Source organism: Ascaphus truei, chromosome 1 (genome assembly GCF_040206685.1).
Source record: "Ascaphus truei isolate aAscTru1 chromosome 1, aAscTru1.hap1, whole genome shotgun sequence".
NCBI lineage: Eukaryota > Metazoa > Chordata > Amphibia > Anura > Ascaphidae > Ascaphus > Ascaphus truei.
This window is the reverse complement of record NC_134483.1, coordinates 146,620,920-146,635,987: the sequence shown is the minus strand read 5'-3', so window position 1 is coordinate 146,635,987 and position 15,068 is coordinate 146,620,920.

Below are 15,068 nucleotides of genomic sequence, written 5' to 3'. Positions count from 1 at the left end.
ATGATGTTTGCTACCGGCTTATACATTGCAAAAATATATATCAATGGCGCTCTACACTAATAAATTATAGACATATAATAATAGTAATGAAAATATACAACCAGTGGTGTGAGTTTTTCTCCTGGGAATAGATGTACCACATGTGATGGGAGAACATGTAAGGGAAAAAAATCACAACATAGTGTAATACTGTTAGGCATACATACAAACATATAACATAAGACGGACGCTGAGAACAACAGGTGACCAATTACAAACACATTTAATAAAACATATCATTAAAAATACATAAAATACATAAAATAGAAACTGTTAGGACTCTCCAACTCAGGTGGGGGTACCTGCTTACCAGAAGTACGAAGGTTACAGGCAGTGGATATTTAAGAGTATCCCCTCTATGGATGGCTGCTGCTGCACCGGACTGCTGGGCTCACACGTGTGTTGTATGCCGTGGTGCTTGCTCCCTCTGTATGTGGCATCCGCCTCTGTGCGCCGTGGACACGGAAGATTCTCGTGTCAGCCGGGGAATGGCAGTTCCCTTCTGCTCGGCTGCTGGAAGCGCGCCAAACGGAGCTACTGCAAGCGCGGATGGATATCCGCCCGAATTCGGCAGTCAACGAGCATCTGCTAGCAGGTTCCAAGGGGGACAGGATACACCACCGAGTCTGGAGGACCTCTCAGAGACACCCTACGCGTTTCGAAAGTCTAGCTTTCTTCCTCAGGGGTAAACGTAGTATAAAAAAGTAGTCCCTGTATGTCCCGATATATATAGTCCCGGATTAAAGGTGCAGTACATCAGAATAAACTTGCTCATGCGCAGATGTGTACTTTGGGACTCTCAGCGTCTCGAACAAGAACATATACACAAAAACAAACATAAAACATAAAACATAAACGGACAGATGATACATATTCAATACTAGTAATATATTTACACTATCTGAAAATTACAATGGATACAGCCTAATCTCAGAATCATTATCTATATTATTAAACAACAGTTGTGAGCCCCAGATAAGAAGCATGTTGAGCAGAATTCATACTATCCCCAACATTAGATCTTATACTTATTAAAGGAAAATGAGTGTTAACCCTTGTAATGGGTAAAATGTGTGGTGGTGCTATGTGAGAATAAAATTATATATTCCCATACCTTGGGTGATAAATTGTGATAATATTTTATGAGTTTGAAAGTGAATAAATTATGTTTATATGAGATATGTGTGAAGTGTTATAAGCTTAATAAAATATGTCAATTGTGAAAATTGTTTAATATAATATAAAAGAAACAATTGTGCAGTGGTGACTAAGTAAATATGTGAGTTAATTAAAATGCATCTAATTATGTATGCTGTGATTATTAAAAATATATGTGGCTGCTACAGTATTAATTTAAGATAGAGACAAATGACCTATTACTTATATAACTTATATGTGATATTTACAAAATAATATATAAAGTGGTTATCCTGTGGTGGTCAATAAAGTTAAATGTAGTGGTGTATTATACCTAGGCCCTGTATAATGGAGATGGAACAATATATTTATTAGATGGATACTTTATCTATCCAGAAGGAAAGGTTTCAGGTCAAATTCAATATTGAGCCCGAAAGGGGTGAGTGTTTTTAATTCGTAAATCCAAAAGGATTCTCTTTTACCTAGTGCCCCTCCCTTATTCCCACCGCGCCAATTTGTCGTTACTGCCTCTATCGCTACACATTTTAAACCTTTGGGGTTTTTGTCATGCACTTGGAGGAAATGGCTCGATACGCTATGTGTATCTAGGCCTCTTTTAATATTGTAAATATGTTCATAGAGCCGACGTTTAATCGGTCTAGTGGTCATACCCACATACTGCAGACCGCAAGGACATTCAAGGAGATAAATAATATTTGTGCTATTACATGTGATGTGTTGTTGTATGATATATTGTTTAGAGGTTTGAGTAGATGTGAAAGTAGTTTGTTTGGAGCTGAATCTACATGCTGTGCATGTATTACATGTATAATACCCTTTCGTGACTTTTATATTTGTATTAGTTTGAAATCGACTGTTAGATCTGAGTGGACAGCTTGGGGCCAACCTTTGGCCTATATTTGGTGCTTTAGTGAATATTATTTTGGGTTTTAGTGGAAGTATTTTAGATAGGTCTGGGTCTTTTCTCAGGATTGGCCAATATTTTTGAATAATCTTTTTAATTCCTGGTGCCATTTGATTGAATTGTGTGATAAATGGTAATTGGATATGTGTATTGGATGATTTGGGTTTGTATTTAAGGAGGGTTGATCTGTCTATTGTTTTGACCTCAGAGATGACTCTATCAAGATGGTTAGATGAATAATTTCTATTGATAAATCTATCTCTGAGGTCCTGTGCTTGTGTGTGGAATGCTTCTGGTGTGGAACTGTTTCTTTTGAGCCTGATAAATTGGCCTTTGGGGATGTTATCGATCCACGCAGGGTTGTGATGGCTGCTGGCATGCAGATAATTGTTGGCCTGAACCTTTTTGAAGTGAGTTTTGGTATGAATGGTATTATTGTAAATGTATATAACTAAATCTAAAAACTCTAAAGAAATATTACTTGAAACAAAAGAAAATTTTAAATTAAATGGATTATTATTCATGTATATTTGAAAACTGTCTAGTTCCTCTAGTGAACCAGACCAAATAAAGAAAATATCATCTATGTAGCGCCGCCATAGGACCAGGTTCGCTCCAAAGGGACAGTTGGACCAGATGTATTGATTTTCCCAACTGCCCATAAACAAATTTGCATAACTTGGAGCAAACCTGGTACCCATGGCGGTGCCACATATCTGTAAATAATATAAATCATTAAAATTAAAATAATTATGAGAGAGTATGAATTCAATGCCTGTGATGATAAATGATTTAATTGATGATGTGATAGATGGATCATTATCTAGAAATTGGCCAACAGCATCACAACCCTGAACGTGGTCGATAACAGTGTAGAGTGATGTGACGTCAGCTGTAACTAAATAGAAATGTGATTGCCATTGAATGTCCTTGATTGTCTGCAGCATGTGGGTAGTGTCCCTGAGATATGAAGGGAGTTTTATGACATACGGTTGGAGATAATGATCGATAAATTGTGACAAATTTGATGTGAGGGACCGGATCCCTGACACAATGGGGCGTCCAGGCGGTTGTTCCAAATTTTTATGAATTTTAGGTATAATATAGAAAATGGGAATTATAGGGAATTGGTTATACAGAAATTCGAATTCCTGTTTGGTAATTGCATTGTTATCCAATCCTGTATTAAGAAATGTAAGTAGTTGTTGTAAATAATTGTCTGTGGGATTGGAGGGGAGGGGTTGGTAAGTAGAGACATCCTCAAGGATACGCATTGATTCCTGAAGATAGTATGTTTTATCCATAATTACCAACCCCCCTCCTTTGTCTGCTGGTTTCATTACGATCGAGCCATTCTCTCCAAGCGCACGTAACAGTTGTTTTTCCTCCATATTAAGGTTATGTGTAGTTAATTTATAGTTACGACTCTGCTGTTCCAGGTCGTCGGTGACCATCTGTGCAAATGTATTGACAAACGGCCCACCGGCAAATCTGGGAAAAAAAGTAGAGGGTTTTTTGAACGTGGAATGGGTGGTAGGTGCAGGGTTAATGGGGAGGTTGGAGCTACTATCCAGGCGTGACACCGCATCTTGAACATAATATTTTTTTAGACATAATTTTCTTACATATTTTTGTACGTCTATGTACAGTTGGAAACTGTTCGGGCCTATAACTGGGGCAAAAGATAGTCCTTTTGAAAGAACCGCCTTTTCTTTATTAGATATGGGTTGTTGACTGATGTTAAATATGTTAGTGTAGGTGGGAGTTACCGTCTTATTTGTTTCCCTAGTCTTTCTGCCTCCTCTCTTTCCTCTATTGTGTTTTTTCTTTTCCTGTCCTTTGATGTCCCTTCTTTCCCTAGCAGATCTTTTATAGCTTCTTTGGCATTCTGCTGCTCTCGTGTCCTCCGCCAGTCTAAAAAAGAAAAGGTAGGTTTATCCTCTTTAGTTTTATTAGAGCTGTTAATTTCTTGCTCAAAGTCCACCAGTGGTTGGTACTTGTTGTTATGCTGGTAACGCTCAAAGATACTGTCAATTTCCCTATCCAGATGTTCAATTGGTGTTTCAGGATTGTTTAATTGATTAGGCTTAGCACGCCTATCAACCCTCTTAGGTTTGGGGGACAGAAACTGTACCGGTTTGGGAGTAGTCTCTTTACTACTATTTATCACTTTCTTATAGTGGTTCGGTATTTTGTGGGAATAATCTTTAGGAGTGGTGGCTTTGGGATGTCTATATTTAGCAGTGTCTTTAGATGTTTTCTTCCAACTTCTATAGCACCCCGTCTTATAGTCTATTCTGTCCCTATGAAATTTAGACTGTTTGCGGCCTATAATTTCCTTCTGGAAAGTATCCATCTTGATTTTAATTTTATTTTCCAGAGCTGGCAACTCGCTATGATCTTTGAAAACCTCAAACTGTTCCTTTAAATGATTAATCTCACTATCCAGTGTTTGAAGCAGAATTTTGCGCTTGGATATGAGCAATCGAATAAGTTCAAAGGAACAGTTATCGAGGATTCTGTTCCACTCCAAAAGGAACTCCTCACTGTGGAAATCTGTCGTGGATGGTTTAAATATTCTTAATCCACGTGGTATTCTTTTCTGCTCAACATACTTCTCAAGAGTGATTACAGTACGTCCCACATTTGCTTGATTTCACTCATGAGTGATTTTTCAAGTCTTTCGACAAGGTCATACATATTGTCTGGAGTTTCCTCCATAGTAACAGGGGGGTCATCATCTGAGAAGATTTTATCTATATCAATGTGACGATTAGCTCGTAGAGCAAACAACTGAGACATATCAATATGTATGGATTAAGCTGCCAACCCAAGGGGGACAAGATACAAGATAAAAAACAAAGTGAAATCAAGCAAATGTGGGACGTAATCACTCTTGAGAAGTATGTTGAGCAGAAAAGAATACCACGTGGATTAAGAATATTTAAACCATCCACGACAGATTTCCACAGTGAGGAGTTCCTTTTGGAGTGGAACAGAATCCTCGATAACTGTTCCTTTGAACTTATTCGATTGCTCATATCCAAGCGCAAAATTCTGCTTCAAACACTGGATAGTGAGATTAATCATTTAAAGGAACAGTTTGAGGTTTTCAAAGATCATAGCGAGTTGCCAGCTCTGGAAAATAAAATTAAAATCAAGATGGATACTTTCCAGAAGGAAATTATAGGCCGCAAACAGTCTAAATTTCATAGGGACAGAATAGACTATAAGACGGGGTGATATAGAAGTTGGAAGAAAACATCTAAAGACACTGCTAAATATAGACATCCCAAAGCCACCACTCCTAAAGATTATTCCCACAAAATACCGAACCACTATAAGAAAGTGATAAATAGTAGTAAAGAGACTACTCCCAAACCGGTACAGTTTCTGTCCCCCAAACCTAAGAGGGTTGATAGGCGTGCTAAGCCTAATCAATTAAACAATCCTGAAACACCAATTGAACATCTGGATAGGGAAATTGACAGTATCTTTGAGCGTTACCAGCATAACAACAAGTACCAACCACTGGTGGACTTTGAGCAAGAAATTAACAGCTCTAATAAAACTAAAGAGGATAAACCTACCTTTTCTTTTTTAGACTGGCGGAGGACACGAGAGCAGCAGAATGCCAAAGAAGCTATAAAAGATCTGCTAGGGAAAGAAGGGACATCAAAGGACAGGAAAAGAAAAAACACAATAGAGGAAAGAGAGGAGGCAGAAAGACTAGGGAAACAAATAAGACGGTAACTCCCACCTACACTAACATATTTAACATCAGTCAACAACCCATATCTAATAAAGAAAAGGCGGTTCTTTCAAAAGGACTATCTTTTGCCCCAGTTATAGGCCCGAACAGTTTCCAACTGTACATAGACGTACAAAAATATGTAAGAAAATTATGTCTAAAAAAATATTATGTTCAAGATGCGGTGTCACGCCTGGATAGTAGCTCCAACCTCCCCATTAACCCTGCACCTACCACCCATTCCACGTTCAAAAAACCCTCTACTTTTTTTCCCAGATTCGCCGGTGGGCCGTTTGTCAATACATTTGCACAGATGGTCACCGACGACCTGGAACAGCAGAGTCGTAACTATAAATTAACTACACATAACCTTAATATGGAGGAAAAACAACTGTTACGTGCGCTTGCAGAGAATGGCTCGATCGTAATGAAACCAGCAGACAAAGGAGGGGGGTTGGTAATTATGGATAAAACATACTATCTTCAGGAATCAATGCGTATCCTTGAGGATGTCTCTACTTACCAACCCCTCCCCTCCAATCCCACAGACAATTATTTACAACAACTACTTACATTTCTTAATACAGGATTGGATAACAATGCAATTACAAAACAGGAATTCGAATTTCTGTATAACCAATTCCCTATAATTCCCATTTTCTATATTATACCTAAAATTCATAAAAATTTGGAACAACCGCCTGGACGCCCCATTGTGTCAGGGATCCGGTCCCTCACATCAAATTTGTCACAATTTATCGATCATTATCTCCAACCGTATGTCATAAAACTCCCTTCATATCTCAGGGACACTACCCACATGCTGCAGACAATCAAGGACATTCAATGGCAATCACATTTCTATTTAGTTACAGCTGACGTCACATCACTCTACACTGTTATCGACCACGTTCAGGGTTGTGATGCTGTTGGCCAATTTCTAGATAATGATCCATCTATCACATCATCAATTAAATCATTTATCATCACAGGCATTGAATTCATACTCTCTCATAATTATTTTAATTTTAATGATTTATATTATTTACAGATATGTGGCACCGCCATGGGTACCAGGTTTGCTCCAAGTTATGCAAATTTGTTTATGGGCAGTTGGGAAAATCAATACATCTGGTCCAACTGTCCCTTTGGAGCGAACCTGGTCCTATGGCGGCGCTACATAGATGATATTTTCTTTATTTGGTCTGGTTCACTAGAGGAACTAGACAGTTTTCAAATATACATGAATAATAATCCATTTAATTTAAAATTTTCTTTTGTTTCAAGTAATATTTCTTTAGAGTTTTTAGATTTAGTTATATACATTTACAATAATACCATTCATACCAAAACTCACTTCAAAAAGGTTCAGGCCAACAATTATCTGCATGCCAGCAGCCATCACAACCCTGCGTGGATCGATAACATCCCCAAAGGCCAATTTATCAGGCTCAAAAGAAACAGTTCCACACCAGAAGCATTCCACACACAAGCACAGGACCTCAGAGATAGATTTATCAATAGAAATTATTCATCTAACCATCTTGATAGAGTCATCTCTGAGGTCAAAACAATAGACAGATCAACCCTCCTTAAATACAAACCCAAATCATCCAATACACATATCCAATTACCATTTATCACACAATTCAATCAAATGGCACCAGGAATTAAAAAGATTATTCAAAAATATTGGCCAATCCTGAGAAAAGACCCAGACCTATCTAAAATACTTCCACTAAAACCCAAAATAATATTCACTAAAGCACCAAATATAGGCCAAAGGTTGGCCCCAAGCTGTCCACTCAGATCTAACAGTCGATTTCAAACTAATACAAATATAAAAGTCACGAAAGGGTATTATACATGTAATACATGCACAGCATGTAGATTCAGCTCCAAACAAACTACTTTCACATCTACTCAAACCTCTAAACAATATATCATACAACAACACATCACATGTAATAGCACAAATATTATTTATCTCCTTGAATGTCCTTGCGGTCTGCAGTATGTGGGTATGACCACTAGACCGATTAAACGTCGGCTCTATGAACATATTTACAATATTAAAAGAGGCCTAGATACACATAGCGTATCGAGCCATTTCCTCCAAGTGCATGACAAAAACCCCAAAGGTTTAAAATGTGTAGCGATAGAGGCAGTAACGACAAATTGGCGCGGTGGGAATAAGGGAGGGGCACTAGGTAAAAGAGAATCCTTTTGGATTTACGAATTAAAAACACTCACCCCTTTCGGGCTCAATATTGAATTTGACCTGAAACCTTTCCTTCTGGATAGATAAAGTATCCATCTAATAAATATATTGTTCCATCTCCATTATACAGGGCCTAGGTATAATACACCACTACATTTAACTTTATTGACCACCACAGGATAACCACTTTATATATTATATTGTAAATATCACTTATATTGTTATATAAGTAATAGGTCATTTGTCTCTATCTTAAATTAATACTGTAGCAGCCACATATATTTTTAATAATCACAGCATACATAATTAGATGCATTTTAATTAACTCACATATTTACTTAGTCACCACTGCACAATTGTTTCTTTTATATTATATTAAACAATTTTCACAATTGACATATTTTATTAAGCTTATAACACTTCACACATATCTCATATAAACATAATTTATTCACTTTCAAACTCATAAAATATTATCACAATTTATCACCCAAGGTATGGGAATATATAATTTTATTCTCACATAGCACCACCACACATTTTACCCATTACAAGGGTTAACACTCATTTTCCTTTAATAAGTATAAGATCTAATGTTGGGGATAGTACAGTATGAATTCTGCTCAACATGCTTCTTATCTGGGGCTCACAACTGTTGTTTAATAATATAGATAATGATTCTGAGATTAGGCTGTATCCATTGTAATTTTCAGATAGTGTAAATATATTACTAGTATTGAATATGTATCATCTGTCCGTTTATGTTTTATGTTTTATGTTTGTTTTTGTGTATATGTTCTTGTTCGAGACGCTGAGAGTCCCAAAGTACACATCTGCGCATGAGCAAGTTTATTCTGATGTACTGCACCTTTAATCCGGGACTATATATATCGGGACATACAGGGACTACTTTTTTATACTACGTTTACCCCTGAGGAAGAAAGCTAGACTTTCGAAACGCGTAGGGTGTCTCTGAGAGGTCCTCCAGACTCGGTGGTGTATCCTGTCCCCCTTGGAACCTGCTAGCAGATGCTCGTTGACTGCCGAATTCGGGCGGATATCCATCCGCGCTTGCAGTAGCTCCGTTTGGCGCGCTTCCAGCAGCCGAGCAGAAGGGAACTGCCATTCCCCGGCTGACACGAGAATCTTCCGTGTCCACGGCGCACAGAGGCGGATGCCACATACAGAGGGAGCAAGCACCACGGCATACAACACACGTGTGAGCCCAGCAGTCCGGTGCAGCAGCAGCCATCCATAGAGGGGATACTCTTAAATATCCACTGCCTGTAACCTTCGTACTTCTGGTAAGCAGGTACCCCCACCTGAGTTGGAGAGTCCTAACAGTTTCTATTTTATGTATTTTATGTATTTTTAATGATATGTTTTTATTAAATGTGTTTGTAATTGGTCACCTGTTGTTCTCAGCGTCCGTCTTATGTTATATGTTTGTATGTATGCCTAACAGTATTACACTATGTTGTGATTTTTTTCCCTTACATGTTCTCCCATCACATGTGGTACATCTATTCCCAGGAGAAAAACTCACACCACTGGTTGTATATTTTCATTACTATTATTATATGTCTATAATTTATTAGTGTAGAGCGCCATTGATATATATTTTTGCACTGTTTAACACCTGACTGGTGTTCAGGAATATATCACAGGCTGCCTACACAATAGGATAAAGCGCCACCTATTTGTTTTTTATTTTGTTTTTCACCGGCTTATACATACTGTACAGTAGTTATTTCAGGAAACTTTTTTTTAATGAAATCCCTTTCTATTTCCAAAAATTAATTCACAGATAAATACACATCTAAAATTCTATGTGATTTTCTTGAATATTAAGGGTAAACTTTAAACCCAGAGTTACAGTATTATTAAAATGATCAAATCATTTCAACAAATACATTCTTGTATCTTTGCAAATTATAAGGATACCATAAATGAAATGGCCGTAGAAGACAAGGCCATATTTTCAGGACCTATGTCTCCCAATAGTTTATTATTTGATGGAAAACAAAATGCCTATAGATGTGTAACCCTGCTTCCCCCCTTCCCCCCTTCCGCCAGACTCTACGGTGGTGTCTAGGGTGCATGAGGGCAGATTACATGCGGTGTGGTGCATACCTGTGAGGAACAGGAGGGCCTGAGCTTCCCGCAATATTATTGGGGAGCCAGGACCGGGCTTCTGGGATGGTAGCCTCCATGATCTCATAGTGGAACAGCGCCTCCATCTTCTATACTCCCAGGAATATGGGACAGGACCTTTATAGAAGAACCCCTTGGGACACAGGGTAATAGCTTCCAATTCACACAAAGTCTTTGGCAACAAAGGATAGTCTCTTTTATTGACAGACCAGCAATCTCCCAACGGTAGTGGCCTCCAGTAGCCACAACAACAACAGCAAAGACTTGCTAATTACGCCGCTCTCCTTCCACACAGATAATTCCTCCTCTCCTCCCCTCCAAGTCTCTCCTCCGACAGGATGGTCTAGGCTAGGGCTTCAATACCCCGTTGCCCACCCCCGAGGTTATCCTCGCGGTAGGGCTTGGATTCTCCCCATCACCCCAGGCAGAGGGGTGAGGGGCATTGGTCCACCAGGTCTATAACTCTATCAGCTCTACTAAAGGAGGCTGAATCTCTCCACTCCTTTCTCTGCTCCTGTACGCTGCGCAGGTGAGACCGCGGTCTCCTCCAACTCCTCGGACCGTTCCGCAGGACTCTTCGACTCACGGCATGCTAACTGAACTGCAGACTCTCGGCATAACTAACTCTACTCACAGGAGTTGGCTGCTAAATATAGAGCTAGCCCCACCTCTCATGATGTCAGCAGAACCTCACCTCTTGCTCACGCCTGCAGCAGAGTCCAGGCCTGCACCTACCACTCAGGGCAGGGCTATGAAGGGGGAAAACTCATGATGATTACTGGTGGCTGATCTTAACAGGACTTACCACAGTAGAAGGGAGATAGGTATAGCCTGTGCAATTTACAGGGGGGTACAGATGGAAGATACAAAGAGATGCTTGATCGACATTTTACTTGCTTTGAATGCAATATATGGTTTCAGTCATCCCCAGATTTTCTATACATGCAGCATGTGCCGCATTCCTCAATAATGTCAGAATATTACAAACTTTTAATTTGATTCAGAGGTGATGTTGGCACAGTATATTGCATTTAATAGCAATACACCAGAATAGCCAGTGCCATGAGCTACATGTTTTACTACTTTATTATTGATTTTATATTGCAACTGAAATGCTCCTGTTCTCTTTACAATGAAGCAAACCATTTTATTTATCTCAGTTTTTCATACACATTGTAGTTTTTGTGGGATCCTTTTATAAGCACTTTAAAAATACTTCCTTCTTTATAATGTTTTCCTTTAACATTTTAAAGAAATATTTGTCTTGCAGCCATGTTTGAAGTAGCCATGTTTAAAGTAGCATGCAGTGCTGGAGTTTAAAAGGGAGGACTATTGGACTCATCTCTTACCCTAACAGATATTATCTTCTTGTTCTCTTCTCAGGTAATATTTGAATCCTGTCTCAAAAATCACCCCTTGATGTGTGTATTCTAGTAAATGCATCTTATAACAAGCCTAGGTAATATTTGAATCCTGTCTCCAATATCACCCCTTGATGTCTCTTAATTATATTCAGCTTTGACTCAAAGGCAGGACAACACCCGATTTAGAAAAAAACATCTGTTTTAATGTGCCTCAGATGTGCTAATTGAGTTGTCTGGGCTGAACTTAATTCAGTTAGTTGACATTTTAGAGCTGTATAACTAAAATCACAGCAGCCTGGGCTGTCTTGCAGCTATGTTTGAAGTAACATGCAGTGCTGTGCTGTTGATTAAAAGGGAGTTTAAAAGGAGCGAACAAGTGGACAACACCTACTGGCCCTGATTCCTGCATTTGAACTATGCTGGAAAGGAGGATATTATCTATCCCAGTCTGCACATCTCAGCACATTACTATTGCTGTGATGACGCCTTTACTATTTATATTTGCTATGATCTCATTTGTTTTCAAATGATGCACTTCTTTCTACCAGCCTCATGTCTCCAACTTTATTAATATATCTCCATCTCTCCTTTCTTCGCCACTTCTCAGTTCACATGAATTACTTTCTTACCTGTGTCCTCTGTCACTACACAGCTATACCCGCTGCACTCAAACACACCCCTACAAACCATCCTCACACATTATCTTTCTATCCATGCTTTTCCTCCTTACTTCTGGGGATATCTCACCCAATCCTTGTCCCTGCCTTATTTCTACATGCACTTGTCCTCGCCTGCCAAATGCAACTTTTACTCCTTCTGTGTCAACCCCTCCAACCTCATACCTATCCCCTGCCACCCTCCCTCCTCTCTCCCTTTCTCCTGTGCCCTTTGGAATGCTTGATCCTTTTCTAATAAGTTCCTCTCTGTGCATGACTTCTTTCTCTCTCATTCTCTGCTCCTATTTACTATAACTGAGACCTGGAGCACTCAGTCTGACTCTGCTCTGGTAGCTGCCCTCTCTTATGGTGGCCTTTCTTTCTCCCACACTCCGCACCCTGATGGCAGGGGTGGAGCAATGGGGCTCTTCCTCTCCTCTCTCTGCCATTACAGAACCCTTCCTATTCCTCCCTCTCTTGCTTTTCCCTCCTTTGAGGCTCACACTGTCCAGAACTTCTCTCCTCTCCCTGTCTATGTGACGTCATCTATCACCCACCTACCTCTAATCATCCCCCATCTGTCTTTCTCTCTCACTTTGAATCCTGGCTTCCTTTCTTTCTCTCCTCAGACTCCCCTGTTCTTCTCCTTGGCAACTTCAACTGCCACATTGATGACCCCTCTCTCCCTTGGGCTTCCCGTTTTCTCTCTCTAACCTCTTCTTTTGGTCTTGAACAGTGGACTGCAGCTAGCACTCACAAGGATGGCCACTACCTAGACTTGGTTTTCACTAAAAACGTTTCTCTCTCTGATTTCTCCATTTCCCCCTTTCCTCTCTCTGACCATCACCTCATCTCATTTTCTCTCTCTCGCTTCTCCCCTTCTCCATCTCCATCTACCCACCGTTTCTGCAGAAACCTGTGCTCTTTTATCCTACCAGCCTTTGATTACACATAGCGCTCCTCCCTCCCCTCTCTCAGTTCTGCTCCAGATCCTGACAACCTGGCCAGGAACTACAACTCTGCCTTATCCTCCTCTTTTGATCTACGTGCAACCTCTTTCTCTCTCCCGTCCCCGCCCTTCTAACCCCAGACCCTGGCTAAATTTCCACATGTGCATGCGGCATTCCTCCAATCATTCCTCTAAACACATCCGGCTGGAATCTCACACTCTTACAGACTTCCTTCACTACAAATTTTTGCTATCTTGTTTCAACTCTGCCTTCTCTCAGGCTAAATAAACCTACTTTTCTTCACTAATCAACACACACAAGTCTAACCCCTGCCAACACTCCTGTCTTTGACTCTCTACTCAAACCACCCACAGCTGCCTCTTCTTCCTCCATCTCACCTGAGGACTTTTCTGACTATTTTAAGGAAAAAACGACAGAGAAGCCCAATGCTACATCCAACATGACAGAAATACACAGTAAAATACTTATATATTCTCTTGAAATAGGGTCATTTAGTTTAACCCTTTGGCCAAAGCGTTGTAAGCTCGCGAGCCACGTCAAGGCAGACACCTGTTCGCAAGGCCTAACACTACCAGATAAAATACTAATATACCTCTATTAGGATTAAAATTCTCATTTACCTCTATTAGGAGGGAGAAAGACCACAGTGGGTCTATATCCAGCAGAATGAGGCACTTGCAAACTAGGCCAAACGGTTCTGCCACAATTATAAACCTTATATATATGTTTATGGTTTCTTTATACTTAGCTGCACTCCAAAAATTAGAGTGCTAGCTCTTTCTAAGTGCGAGTTAGCCCCTTAATTGAATGTGCTTTGATCAGGGATCACAGGCACACGCCAGCACTGAAACACAATTTATTTTTTATATGTGGTTTCTACCTGTATGAACAATAAAAAAACAAATATGTGTGTGTCGTATTTCTTCAGCTACCTGAGATTCAAAAATTAGATTGCTAGCTCACTCCTAGTGCCGAAAATACAATTAGCACATTTCCCATACATCCAGTTACCTGCAGTTAGCTTTAGAGCTGCAAAACAGGGACACAAATAATAATAGTGTTGGGGAAAACATGATATTAGGGGGACAATACATTTTAACCCCTTCAGTCCCAACATGGATTTGAGTTAATAGCGTTGGTTTAGGGGAAAACATGTGAGTGTTGTGAACATACAGTTAACCCCTTCCCTCCCAACACAATTTAGGGTTAATAGCGCTGGTGTAGAGGAAAACAGGGGATTATGGGGATAATACATTTTAACCCCTTCACTCCCAACAGGGTTTAGGGTTAACCAGCCGGGTATATTGCCTTTATTATTGGCCTGGTTAACCCCTCTCGTCACACTTCTACTATAATCCCTACGCTCACACACACATTTTTAACTCCTTCCTTTACTCTGGTACCTTTCCCTCCTCCATCAAACATGCAACAGTTATACCATTATTCAAAACAGCAAGCTTGACCCTTCCTGTGTTTCTAACTATTGACCGGTTGTCCTTCTGCCTTTTGCCTCTAAACTCCTTGAATATCTTGTACTCTCTCGCTTGCTCCACTTTCTCAACACATAATCCCACCTAGACCTTCTATAATCTGGCTTCCACACTGCTCACTCCACTGAAACACCCTCACTAAAATAACTAATGTCCTCTATGCTGCCAAAGACACAGGTGATTACACTCTACTCATATTACTCGACCTCTCTGCAGCATTTGATACCTTGGACCACCCTCTTCTCCTTCACATTCTCCATACTCTTGGTATTCATAACAAAGCTCTATCCTGAATGTCCTCTTATCTCTCCCATTGTACTTTCAGTGTCTCTTCAGCTAGCACCTCCTCCTCTATTGATA